This window comes from Octodon degus, unplaced genomic scaffold (genome assembly GCF_000260255.1).
Source record: "Octodon degus isolate 3935 unplaced genomic scaffold, OctDeg1.0 scaffold00031, whole genome shotgun sequence".
Lineage (NCBI taxonomy): Eukaryota > Metazoa > Chordata > Mammalia > Rodentia > Octodontidae > Octodon > Octodon degus.
In genome coordinates this window covers 14635241-14649793 of record NW_004524607.1, presented here as the reverse complement: position 1 = coordinate 14649793, position 14553 = coordinate 14635241, and the positions used below count along the sequence as shown (strand labels likewise).

General features: G+C 37.3%; 1 protein-coding gene and 1 pseudogene across 2 annotated transcripts in view; both read left to right on the top strand.

The window, feature by feature from the left end:
- The window catches only part of Sdk1 (sidekick cell adhesion molecule 1), a 986062-nt gene that overhangs the window by 445867 nt on the left and 525642 nt on the right, over nucleotides 1-14553 (top strand). The window lies entirely within an intron of this gene.
- LOC111816411 lies at nucleotides 3647-3765 on the top strand (annotated as a pseudogene).

The following is a 14553-nucleotide window of genomic DNA, read 5'->3' as shown; positions in this document are numbered from 1 at the left end:
ATGCCAGCCAGGGCCGCCCCCTGGTGGGCTGAGCAGGCCACACACACACACACACACACACACACACACACACACACACACAAATAAATAAAATTTAAAAAAAAAAAAAGAAAGAAAGAAAAAGAAGGGCTACTAGGACAGCCAACATTTTGTCCCTAGCCCTTCGAGGTCAATGAGGACTCAGGGGACTCAGGACATAAGAGAACCTGTACTCTAGCATCCTGTAACTTGGTGGTGTCCCAAATTTTCTTTTCCATGATTCCTTTTACCTATACCTGTTGTAATGCACAGGCAATATTAGCTGGTTTAGTGCCTCAGACTTTTTGAACTAGAAATTGTAGTGAGTTTTTAATTTACTTTTTGTTTTCAAGACTTGTATTTTGTTGTCTGAATGCTCTTGTACTTTGGAAAATTTTATGATAGTCATTTGTTTTGTCCATTAAGTGTTCCTAGAAGAAAAATAAATGATAAAAGAAATAAAATTCTACTGAATTATGGCATATGCAATTTCTTATGCTTATCTTTGTACCCTGCCAGATTATTCTGACCTAACTGTAGGTAATTCTCATTTGAGAAATATATATTCATGTTTTTATAACTATATTATTATCAAACCACATATTTGTACAGAGAAGACTCTGCAGCTTCTACTTATTCCATTATTACAATAACACCATGTATTTCTTTTTTGTATGAGTAATTTGTGTAACAACATTGTGGCCTATAATGGTTTTTTGAATCTAGTTTTTGAAAAATTGGAACTAAATGAAATACTGTAAATAGCTGACTCACAAGGAAAAGGCAAATGCAAGTATCACTAATAATATGAGAACATACTGTACATTAACTTTGGGGGTTTGTGTAAATAAAAGAGTTTGAAAGCTCAATATTCCCACAGGTTTTAATCCATTACCCTCAGTATTGGTTTGTTCAGCTAAAATATGAAGGCACACTGCATTGAGATTTTAACAATCAACATATATAAAGATATAATGTTATGTGTTTTTTGTTTCACATGAAATATTTTAGGAAAGCATCTCTGGGAAATTGATAAATACAATGTATAATATTAAAAGAAAACTTTAAACTTTCCATTCTCTCATAATGGATATTTTGTTTTCCTTTAGCATCTCTAAATATCAGCACAGTTTGCCAAATAAACCACTGTCTCAGTCTGTTTTCTTTTGTGGTCACAGCATATAAGAGAACGGATAAGTGGTACAAAGGAGAAGTTTCTCTGACTACTGGTTCTGGAAGCTGGGAGGTCCGCAGCAGCCTTCTTGAGTCTCAGCCTTGTGGAAGGCTAATCAAATGTTATGTGCAGCAGGGAGGGAAAGAAAAGCATAGGACATTTTCCATTCATCAAGAACTTGCTTGCTGGGTAGGGGCGTGGATCTCTTTGTGTAGATGAACTCTCACGATCTTGTCACCTCCTTTCAGCAATACTTTTTGCTATAGTCACATGACAGTTAAATTTCAGCATGAGTTTTGGAAGAAAGATTGAAAACATAGCAACCACTGTTACCTTAAACTGCTTGCAGTGAAATCAGTCCTCTTCCCCAATCTATTAATGTCCATTTTAACTGAGATCATCAATATTTTCCCAGTCACAAAATTTCCTAACTTGATTCTTCTTCAGTTTCTTTCCCTACATTATACTATCAGTGCTATATATTCTCTCTCTGGCAAGGGGGAGAGACACTAATTATGGAATTTATGTATATATCTGCAGAATAGTCCATAAGACAAATGTGCTTACCTGGAAGCTAACCTAAGCACCCATGAAAGCAGCTGTAGTTCTAACAGTAAATAAAGCTAGAGGCCCTGCACCTCCTTCTCAGGTCTGTTGTTCCCTAATCCTCCCCAGAAAGACTCCACCTTTGTGTTAACACTTGCTTTCATTATAGTTTCAGTGCTCAAGTCTTTTGCTACTTCTTTGGCTTTTATATAAAAGGTATCCATGGAGAATGCACTCTTTCCTGTCTCATTCCTTTAGTTCAATATGAAGTTTTTGAGATTCATCCTGTTGTCATTGTTTTGTTTGTGGCTACTGCTGTATAGTTTCCTAGGTACAGCTAAGAAGTTGTATATCTGTTCTGTGACTAAAGGACATTAACTTTATTTGTAATAGTAATTCTCAGCTGTTTCACTTATTCAATTGGTTTACATTCCCACCATTGTAAGAATTAAATATTTAGACTCTTCATCAACACTTGATACTGTCAGAGTTTTGCATTTTGTCAATCTAGTGGTTCATGGTTCTCTATTCTTTCAGTTGTTTTCTTGATGTATAATAAAGTTCTATTTGTTTCATATATTTTTGTGATTTTTAACCTTCAAATCTTGTGCCAATTTTCCTTATTGGGTTATCACAACCAGGTTTTTGTTGGCTTATTGAATGTCTTTATAGATAACTAGGTACAAATCCATTGCTTGTTGTATTCTTTGTTTCTATGTTCCGGATCTCTGTGACTTGCCCTTTCAGTTATATTACTATTTTTTATTCTTTAAAAAGAAAAAGAAAAATTATTGGGAAAAGGTAAAAATGTATCAAGTTGTAGTTTTTATGCTGAGAATAGACATTCGTTGAAGAAAATCAGTTACTCTTCATCATGTCCAGAATCAGATCTTTAGTTGTGCACCTCCCAAACTAGGATCTGTCTGTCTGTCTGTCTGTCTGTCTGTCTGTCTGTCTGTCTCTGTCTCCCTCTGTCTCTGTCTCCCTCTGTCTCTGTCTCTGTCTGTCTCTGTCTGTCTGTCTCTCTCTCTCTGTCTCTCTCTCTCTCTCATTTATTCATTCTTTTGCTCTTTTGCTCTCTTTCTGTTTGAATTCTTAGACTTTATCTTTCTCAGTGGATCTACACTTCACACTGAGGAATAGTACCTTACAATGCCCATTTGGTTCCAGTGTGTTCTTTGGGTTACCCTATCTCTAGTATCAGAGTATCTCAGAAGCCAAATTACTCTTATAATGCTACTTTTGTACATACAAAAGGAGCTAGATTATCTTAATGAATACCTGTTCTGCTAGGGGGACAATATGATGTTTACACATACAAGTCTGATTTATTTCACTTATGAATATGGTCTTAAGTTGCATCCATTTACCTATAAAAGCCTCAAGTTTATCTTTTTTCATAACTTAATAGTACTCCATTGTATAAAAATACATCTTTTTTTATCCATCCCTCAGTTGATGGGGATTTGTTTTTTTTGGGGGGGGGGATTTGGGTTGTTTCCAAGACTTAGGTATTACAGATTGTGCTGCTATAAACATAAATGCACAAATATTGCTGTGGTATGATGTTTTCAGTTCTTCTAAAAAAATACCCAGGAAGGGAATAAAATATCATAGGTCAAATGGGACCTCTAATCCTAGTCTTTGAGGAATCTCTATACTGATTTCCACAGTGGTTGTACAATTCTGGACTCTACCAAAAGTGGAAAGAGTAAATAAATTCTGAAAAGTACAGTAGATATTGTGAAAGGGAAAAAAACTGCTCAAAAGGAAAGAGCAACTGTAATGAAGGAGAGGAGAAAAGAAAGAAGGAAGGGATATAGATAGATAGATAGATAGATAGATAGATAGATAGATAGATAGATAATTTTGGTACTAAGTTCTATTGGTTTATTGAAAGGAACAAGTAGCTTTGCACAGTGGCAGTATCATAGCCAGTGAGGTCTATCCGAGGCACAATTATTGCTAATTGAAAGGAACAATTAGTCCTTAATATTTTTGACCAATTTTGCATGCATTTATAAATCTGGTAATCTTAACAACTACATTGAAGACAATATGCAATATAACAACTATAATTAAATTCATATCAGTGATTTTTGTTATTCTGTATCATTTCTAATGTTTTAAAATTATTTTTACTGGTTTGAAATTTAAAAAATGGGAATGCCTATTGTGAGCCATAGTGCTACAGGACTCTGTCCTGTCTCTGTAGCAGTCTACTTTGTTGTCGTCTATAAACCCAATTCAGTTTCTTTTTCTTTCTTGGACGAAGCCAGGGAAACATAGCCCAAATGTTCTATGGACTTCTTTTTTGCAGAGATGTGTGCTGAGCCACCCTGAGCCTGCTGTCTGCTGCTCTCATCAGACACTTGCTTGCCAAGGTAGAGCAGCATATAGTGGAATGAACTTTCTGCTGTGATCCTGCACACTGTTTTTTTTTTTTTTGGCCAGATTGATGTCTGTGCTTCGTTTCTCCAGCTCCTCCACTTACGATTTGGTTTCTGCTTTACTCAATTTTATGCCTGTTTTCACTTGAGTCTGTCCATGCTGAGTTCTGTTTTACCCTGCTATAAAAGTACTGTGTTTTAGGAAGAATAGGTTACTTATTGTATTTTAAACATATCTTGTTGCTTTTGCTTTAGCTTTGATTGATTTTGTCATTTCTCTAGTTGTCCTGTCCCCAGGTGCATTTAATCTATAACTCTAAAGAAATCCTGTCTGGCAATGCATGATGAGCCTTCTACTTCATTCTTCCTTCTCTAGGAAATAACTTGCCATCACGTTTCCTGCTAGAGGACAAAGCCTATGGGCTGTATTTGAGCTACATGATTCCTTCTTCTGGTTGTAGCTAATTATATATCAGAGATAACAAAGGAATTAATCCATTCACTGATCACTGACTAATCAGAATCTGTAAAGAATTTTCTGCTATGGAATCATAAAGTCTGTACAATTGATTCTTGTTCAAACTTGAACTATATATGCTGTGAATTGACAAGGCTGCAGAAGAGACATGGGTAGTGAGAGGCACTATTCTGTAGGGAGTGCAAATGTGGTGAGGAGAGGTTACAAGCCCCAGGAGCAGAAAGAAAGGCAGATAGATATATAGACTGAGAAACAGACAAGGAGAGCAACAAAAAGTCAAGGAAAACTACTCGATGTTAGTGGCTTAGCCCTCTCCATCCCAGTCCCAGTCCCTTTGAAAAACATTTGTACTTCATTTTCAGGAGTCCTGCCTTTTTCTGCTTTGCCCATGGTCATGAGCCAAGGAGCTCGTTATGGAAAGAGGTCTTCTTCCCAGCCTCTTTTCACTCTGGTCTTTCTCTCATTAAAGGTATCATGACTTCCTCATTTTAAAAATTAATCCATAAAATTCACTCTTTTTTCTGTATTTTAGGGAAGGGTCTACTGGGTGTTCAGGGTATCACTACTAGATCAGACTTGTAGTGATTCTCATGTTTACAGCCTCCCAAGAGCTGGGATTACAGGCGCGCACCACCATGGCCAGTCTCAATTGCAGTCTCAGCGCGCCCCAGAGGTAGGGCTGGCACAGCAAGCCTGGGGATTGAACCTCTGGCCCCTATGCCTGTTTGCAGGTGCTTTAATCCGCTAAGCTATTTGCCCGGCCCTCACTCTTTAAATATACAATTCAGTGAATTTCAGCAAACATATACAGTCATTGATCCACTCCATAATCAAAGTGAAAATTAATTGTCACTTCTCAAAATTCATTAATGCTCCCTTGGGGTAGCTCTTACCTCCATCATCTGGAATGGAGCTACCAGGGTCAGCTTCTTAGGGTGGTTGTGTGGATAAAAAGAAGCATGTCAATTGGCAGCATATTGTGAAGCCTCCAGTGTCACATCTCTAGCAGTCTTCCCCTGATTCCCCTTCAGATACTCCTTCACCTCACCTAGGCCAAGTACCACTTCTCCTGGTGAGTACTGATTAACCTTTCTACTCCAAGAAGCATGTGTGCAGTTTTTGTCTGTTATACCAATTAGTTTTAGGTGTCCTCTTTTACTACTAGTTTATAAATTATATGGTCATCTCTTGGTGTTCAGTAATGTTTCCAGAAAATCTTCCCTGATTCCAAATAGTCATCCCCTTTTATTTGTTCTTAGGGACATCCTGCATTTTCTTTATAGTTATCCTCATAATTGTAAAAATGATCTGTATGTAGCAAAGAACTTGAGGCTTGGTTCTTATATCAGACTGGCAGCTGTCCACACATAAGCACTTGGGCCATTTTCTCTCATCAGTGGTCCCCAGATTTGGTCTTATTTGGAGTCATTGTTAGTACAAAGATTAGAATCATTAACAGAAATTTGATCCAGCCCTCCATCCCACTTCTGGTATTGAATAGCAACTCCTATGTCTCCCTGGGCCTTGCCTCAGTTTCTCCATCTTGTAAGAAGAGAAAATTGTATTTAACATTCTCTAAAATTCTTTTTGACTCTATTATGCATATCAAGGACATTTCTTACTATTTTTCTAAGAAGTCATAAATTAGTCATTAATTATTCATACATTCTAGGAAAAGCGTGGTATCAACATAGATCTATCCAGACAGAATAATATTCTTTTTTGGCCAGTGACTGAAACTCTAATTGTTTCCCATTTTCTTGTGGACTCCTAAATATGTAAATTGTGATACACTGTCCTTTCTTTTCCAATACATATGAGAAAATATAGTCTCTATGACTGTAGTTATTGCTGTACCTGTTGATGAGTGAATACTGAGGTAGTAGGGGGAAAAAAAACTAAGTTGATATCATTTAAAATAAACTTGTTTTTTCCTAGGCATTTAGCTAATCAAACATTTTATTGTTGTTCAGAAAAAAGTAATAGTCCTCGGGGAGACAACCATGTAAAAAAAAAAACAAACCTAAAATTAAAAAAATAGGAGGAAATGAAGTCTGTTGACACCAGTGGGAAATAATGTAACCATTTTGTGCTTTTTTTGTACTTTCTTGGGCCTCTTAATACACCTGTGGGATTGGAAGATTTTTGCTTGACTTTCATACTTACGTTTGTGTCCATAATGTGAGGAACCCTCCAGCTGACTACACCCTCAGCTGATGCATGCAGACAAGGCAGTGGATTCCAACTCAAAGCAGGAAGCTCCTAGACTTGACATGTGTCTGTTCTGAGGTCAGAGCAGCCTCTGAGGGACTTCCTGAGCTTTGGCATGTGGGATCTTCTGAGGAACCGAGGAAGTTTTCTTGGTCACTCATTGTGAATTGTGTCAGATCATCTTGTGACTGTTTATCTAACCTGAAGGACCATGAGAGTGGGGGTTAGGAAAGTTGTAAAGAGGAATGTAGAGTGCTGTTGAAAATGGAAATATCCAGAGTGGCTCCCAGAGCAGTACTGAGTCATAAGCACTCACTGTGCTTAGAAAAGGTACCTTGCTCATGCATTCTCAAACCCTGAAGATGCCTTTATGTGTCTTGACTTTTGTAAAACTGGGCCAGTACCAAACAGTAAAGCAACATTTATATGTGGACCAGGAGGTCCTGAGTAAACTGGAGACATTGCGGACAGAGGTAGGATGTGTAGGTGAAGAGGGAAGGGAAATTCAGAAACAGTCTTATATATAGGCTCTACAACGAGGTTTCCTTGATAAAGGAAGTAACATGGAGGAACAAGAACAATACAGAAAGCTCTGTGTGTGAAAAAAAAGCATACTTGTGTCCAAAGAACCACTTGTAATGAGGACCTATCTCGAGGGACTGTGTAATAAAAGCTCCAACTCTTGAAATTGTTACTTTTTCCATTTGCATCTTTCACTCTTCCTTCCAATAATCCTAAGTAATTCCCTTTTCCCTTTTTCCACCAGTTTTAGAGACGAAACATTTCTCTTTTACTTCTTTTAGCTACATGCCAGATTTTGCTAATAAAAAAATTTAAAAACTACTACAGCACTTTTTGTAGCATTTGACCAATTTATAAGGCAGTGCTTCCTAAATTTCAGTGGTACACCAAGCTTTTCAGAAAATGAGTTCCAGAGGGAATTGATTTTTATCTGCAATACTCTCATTCTACAGACAGGTTATTGACTACATTTGATAGAATGGAAGTGTAAAACCAGAATGAAGCATTGCAGTAGCAAATCCTATGGGGGTAGTTCATGATCAACAGGATCATTCATAGAATAGAAAGATCTGAGAGCTAGACAGTGTCAATAGAGAAAAGAGCTGAAATGAAAGCATTAGTTTTCTGAAAGATTCTTTTCCTTGGAGACACAGGGTTTTTGTTGACTGGACCTTATTTTCTGTGTACTTTCCATTTCTAGTTTTCATCAGCTCCTATGAGTATCGGTAAACTGCTGATAATTTATAATCATATATTTATGTTCAAATAAATATAGTGGCATACCATCATCCCTACTGATGTGGGAGGTGGTTCATATGTATTGTTAGAGGCTTGCTCTGGTTTCTGTCTCATGTTAGTCTGTATATTCTACTCTCCTAATGCTTTAGGTAGCTTTTTTCTTCTGCAAGAATACTGAAGGCCTGCCATCTACATGGAGATTCTCTCCCCGGCTGTGTTCCTTGCTGCTTTGTGAATGCTGGTTGCTGGGATAGATTCTTTATTATAATGGCAGGTAGTAGTTTGTTCTCCAAGGTAGAGAGATGTACATGCAAATTTCATTTGAAAATTATAAATCCAAGTTCTGTGTACCTCTTCTTGAATGTTGAGGTTATTATTGGTGAAAGGATTATAAATGACCAAGATAAATTTTATTTCATTAAAACTCAGAATAGAAATTTTTAGAGTAAAAGATTATCCCATAGAGCTTTTCAATAGGTGACAAGAAGATGTATTTGATTGTGGAATTTTAAGGGACTTTGACATCTTCAGTCCTCTAAGGTAGTGGTGGCAAACCTTTTAAAGCTTTCAATGATAGAAGCAGCTCACTGTGGCACACATGCCATAGGTTTGCCACAACTGCACTTAGAAAAAGACAACAGGAGGGGAAAGATGTATGAATAGCACAGATAGAGAGGAAATGTAAACTAATGGACTATCAATGCACATATTGAAATTGTCGGTCAACAGCTGTTCTATCAAAAATAAGGATGAGACAGAAGTTGATAGCAACCATTAAGGTGTATTAATAAAAATTGGATGACCTAAGATTCAGAATTGGGGATGGGACATTAGAGAATAGCAAAGTGAAAAAAAAAAAAAAAAAAACCAACATTCCCAGAAGAGAAATCAGGGTTTTGTTTTGTCTTAAAGTGGTGGTGTGGATTGAACCCAACGTCTTCACACTAATCTGCATACTCCAACCTCCATTTTCTTGTTTTCTTGGACATGGAGTATTGCTAAATCACGCAGGCTGGGCTCAAACTCGTGATCCTCTTGCTTCAGCCTCCCAGAGTATTGGGATTGTAGATGTTTAATATTCCACATACACCCTCCTACTTGGATGGGTGAGGGATGTTGTAGAGTTGGACTTGTTCCACTTAGGGGTTTGCATTGAGGGAAGACAGGGATGCATTGTGATTCCAAGGTTTTATGCCATAAATGAGGACAAAAACAACTATGTGCTCTTAAATGTAGAATAAGTGGCCCTTTGCAGAGAAAATTCTTCATTTGCACCTTTTGTGAATTTCAGTGGTATAAATCCTCCCCTGTAGAACAGATTTTTACTTACCTGTATGGCATTACTTTATAAGAAGTAGGACAGTGCCTCACAAAACTGGCTTTTGTGAGCCAGTAGAAACCATCATTAGCATACACTTGAGAAGGCATAGACAGCAGAGGTTGAGGAAGACTGAGTGGTAAGGAGAGGGGAATTGGTGTCCATCTTGATCTTCATGGATGTGGGCACAGTAGTCTGAAGTACAACAGTGCTTTTGGCTTTTTTGAGTCAAGTAAAAACAAGTGTATATCGCATTTGGCCCATAGGCAATAGTTGGCAGACTTTGCTCTAGGCTTCATCATGCCTGTGACTATTCAACTGGACTCTTTTCTTTTTAGTTTTGGTTCCAGGAATTGAACTCAGGATTTTTCATTTGCCAGGTAGGCTCATGTACCACTGAGCTGTCTCCCCAGGCCTCACCCATGCATGGCCTATATCATTGAAAGGCAACTTTGACTTCAAATTGTGCAGGCCAAAAAACTTGCTGTCGTTTTTGGCAGCAGTAGCTATCTGTTATCCACAATCAAAGACTTTGTTGGTCCTCCCTCAAAATGCATTCGGAAAAATATATATGTTCGGAATCCAATAGTTTTGTTATCTATACTGATGTTACTTTAGAGCATGTGACAGTCATCTACAATAAAGATTATTACAATAACTTGTAGTCTCTGGTTTAATATCCCCCCATACAGGCCCTCATGGTACTGGCTCAGCTATATCCCTGCACCTTAATTTTTTTTTTAAATTTTGAGACATATTCTCATTAAATATCTCATAAATTCACTGCTTCATAGGCTGGGCTCAAACTTTTAAACCTTTTGCCTCAGCCTCCCAGAGTGCTGGTGTATAATCTAATGACCCAGCACTAATCAGATATTTTTTCTTCAATATAATCTATTTGCCATTGAAGCAGTGATCCTTTCACAGCACAGTTTAGATGGTGATTCTCTTCAAACTCTGCAATAGCTTCCTACTTCACTCAGAATAAAACCTGAAGAGCTTTACAGCAACCTATAAGATCATACTTAATTTCTTCCTCATATCTTCTGTTGTAGTCAGGGTTTGTAAGGAAACAAGTTTAATACAGGACACATAATTTATGAGATTATTTTATAATACTCATCCAAAAAGTTGAATACAGAAGAGTGCAAGAAATCTGTCCATGCACTAGAAGCCCAAATAATCCAACTGAGAGCCTGGATCCCACAGCAATGTCCTCCAAGATTCCAACTGGAGGCCTAGAGACAATGACAACGTCTCATGCTAGTCTGTATCAAGGTTCAGCCCTGAGAAGGCCCAGAGGCCAGTGGTGGAAGCTAGAAAGTCTGTACTAGAGGGATGAAGGATCTGTGTCAGCAAACTGAGCAATCCGTGCTGAAGCCAGGAAGCAAAACTCAAAGTAAGGACCAGAGATGCCCCAAGGAGAACCCCAGCCAACCTCAGTGGAGGGAAGTTCCTCTGACAATGAGAACAGCTGAGTTCATATCAGGAAAACCAGTGTGACAAGTTTCTCCAAGAGCATCAATAGCTCACCATCTTCCTTTCCGGTGCATTTTGTACACATACTGTTGACTACAATCCTTAAGTAACCTTCCATGCCCCAGCACCACACTGATTCAATTTAACTGGGTGTTATAAGTTGACCTGTAGTTAATCCACTATACATTCCTAACCACTCAAGTTCTCTTCCCTGAACACATAAAGAATTGTTATATCTCATGGCCTCTGAGATTTTTGTTTCTTCTGTCACCTTTGCGAAGTTCATTTTATACCTTCTTTAATCCTCTGATGTCACCTTCTTAGTTCTAAGAAATCTTAACAATGAAATATGTTTTCTTCTATGTGAAGTGTCTACAATAAGCAAATTCAGAGACACAACGTAGACTAGAAGTAATCAAAATTCACCAGCTAGGGAGAGAAAGAGAAGCTATTATTGAAGGGCATAACACATCCATATGTGAGTATGGAAATTTTAGGAAAATAAATAGTAGTGATAGTTATACCACATTGTGAATGCATTTAATGCTACTAAATTGTACCTTGAAAGTCATTAAAATGAAAAATTCTATGGTATATATAATTTGCAACAACTTTAAAAAAGTAATTTAATACAAATAAAGGATATTTTTTAATAAATTGTGCCAGCACAATTGGATATCTATAGGCAAAAAAAAAATGAAACATGACCTAAACATTATTTAAAATACCAACTCAAAGCATAGTATAAATTTAAATGCAAAACATAAGATTATAAAACTTTTAGGAAAAGATTCAAGGAAATCATCAGAACCTAAGGATTAGTGAATAATCCTTAGACATGGCATTCAAAGTATGATACTTAAATGAAAAAAAAAAAGTTAAAACAGTAAATGTCATCAACATCGAAAATTCCTGCTTTGTGAAAAATATTGTAAAGAGGATGAAAATATGAGCTACAAACTGAGGGAAAAATTGCAAAATATCTTCAAAGAACTTCTATCTGGAATCTATAAGTCATTCTTAAAATTGAATAATTAAAAATATCCAATTAGAAAATTGGCAAGGAAATGAAGATGTTTCACCAAAGAGTATATAGAGATGTCAAATAGGTATATGAAAATATGTTCAGCATCATTAACCATTAGGAAAATGCAGATTCAAACCACAGGAAGATTTCACTGCATACCTATCATAATAACTAAAATTATAAAATACTGTTAAGTACTGTCAGGAAGTAAAGAAAGTTAATTACTCATTAATTGTTACATATAAACTGGGATAGCCAGTATAAAAACAGCTTGGTAGTTTCCTTAAAAATAAACATAATTACCATATGACCCATCAATAATATTTCTTGGCATGTATCCCAGAGCACTGAAAACCCTTTTTCACATAAATATGTGCATACAAATGTTCATAGAAACTTTATGTCTAACAGGTAAATTTTAGAAACTTACTCATAGTTAACAAAGAATTAGAAACAGAATATTAAAATATCCACTTCCCCAGATATTCTCCAGTGGGCAAGTGGGTATATGTATACAAAGAAATTCTCCACAGCCATACAATGAGCAAGCTAATGATACAGACAACCCTTTGGGGGACCTAAAGGGCATTGTACTAAGTGAAAAAAATCCAATCTGAAATGGCATATACCTAAGAATTTCACTCATAGAACATTCCCCAGATGACCCTTTCACAGATGAGATCATCAAGGCACCAGACAATAAAGCTCTTACCCAAGAGTCATCCAAACAACATAGCTGAAAGGCAGATCCTATCTTTTGATTCTAATCCTTTTTTTAAACAATGCCACAGCTGCTTGTTATTGATGAAAGTAGCAATTTCTGTGATTCATAAATTAACATTTCCAGAGGGGAAAGAGCTTCTCTGTAATGAAGATGTCATAAATCATGCATAGTTGTCCTGGGATTTGGAACAGAGCTAATATCAGTGTTCACACTGAGGCATGTGTCTGTGCTGGGCTGTCCCAGGTCAAAACTCATTTTGTCTGTCATGGAAAAAGCACTGAGCTTCCACACAGTGTAAAACTGGCCTTCAGCATTGCCGACCTGCCCTCCCTGTGTTCTCTCTCTCCTTTGTTGAGAACTCTTCCGATTATATCAGCTCCATAGTGCTTCCTATTATACTCTAGCCTGCTCTCTTTCTCAAAGCACCAAAAGGTCTGAAACCAGACATTCAGATCTATGCAAATTGTACTAGGAGGGATTTTCTGACAAGGTATTAACCTAGAAAGGCATTAACTCTGATAGAGTTGATTGGCTAAATAAATGAATGTAGTATACAGTCTTCCCATAAATTATATTTTTTGTTTCTGCAGTAGAAAGTAAGCCATATGAGTGTACGTTTTTGTTATCTGTTCTCTGATGCTGTTCTGTTACCTATAAGAAGACAGTGCACATACTCTGTACTTCTTGTTATGTTTTGTGTCTAGATGTCCCCCCAAAGCAGTCATGCAGTCACTGGGGTGGTCTTGTACAGTTTATGATTAATTCATGATCTAATGCTGTGATTATGGATGTGAATGCTGCACCTGCCTGGGGTGGGTAGCATGCATGCAATATAAGGAAGCAAGAGAGGCTTGATAGCTGCCACAGCCACTGCTCCTTCCTTTGCTCTTTGCTGTTTTCTGCTGCCATGAACTGCTGCCCTCTGCTATGTGCCACTGTGCCTTAGAGCCAGATGAGTATGGACTTGAACCTCCAGTAACTGTGAGCTAAATAAACTTTTCCTTCCTTAATTTTGAGTGTCCGGTGTTTTGTCCCAGCAATAAGAGAAAAGTAACTGAGATACTTCTCAAGTATTTAGTAAACAAATAATTATTGAAGCCCATATCTTTGAGAGATAAATATTTTAGTCTTCTTTTACAAAGTCATTTTAGACAGTGGGAATCAAGGAAATTTTGAAGGTAGTTTGCTTAGTTTGGACATAGCTTATGAGAGCCGTCATCAGGGATGATTGTAATTATTATGTGTAATAACCTTCTTTTATAAGATTTAGTTCACCTAATAAGGATGGAAACACATATCTGGCAAACAGTAGCCATTCAACAAGTATATAGTCATCTCATGTTCTGTCTGGAGGGAACACCCACTGTCCTCAGGTTTACCCCCCCAAAATGAAAATTCCTTGAACTTAACTCAACAAATGAGTGCATGAACACTAAGATATGGAAAGAAGAGGTGGTCCAACACAGGGCTTTGGGACCTGAGGAGCAGTATCTTAAGGAATTCTGGAAGTTGCTATTGCCTGCCATGCGTTCTGGACAATGAACTGTGGAGTCCTCTAATTGGGAGCCAGTAGCACACAGAGGCTTAAATTGCTCCAAGAACAGCCTGTTTCCCCCAGTTGTAGAACCATACAAAATATCACCTAACTAGAAAACATATATTACATGATAAAAAATACACTGCATGTTTATATTTTAATGACATTTAGTATGTTAAAAGACACATTAAAATTACCCCACCATCACTACCACTATGCTCCTCACTTTGAACACATTTATCTCATCCTTCTTGCCACTTCAAGAAACAGTTCTGGAAATCCTCTTTCATATCTTTAGTTATGTTGTTGGGAAGGCATTGCTATTCTGAATCAATTCAAAACATTTATGGCAGTTTCTGCCAAGGTGGTATGTCTTCATCTTCATTTAAAA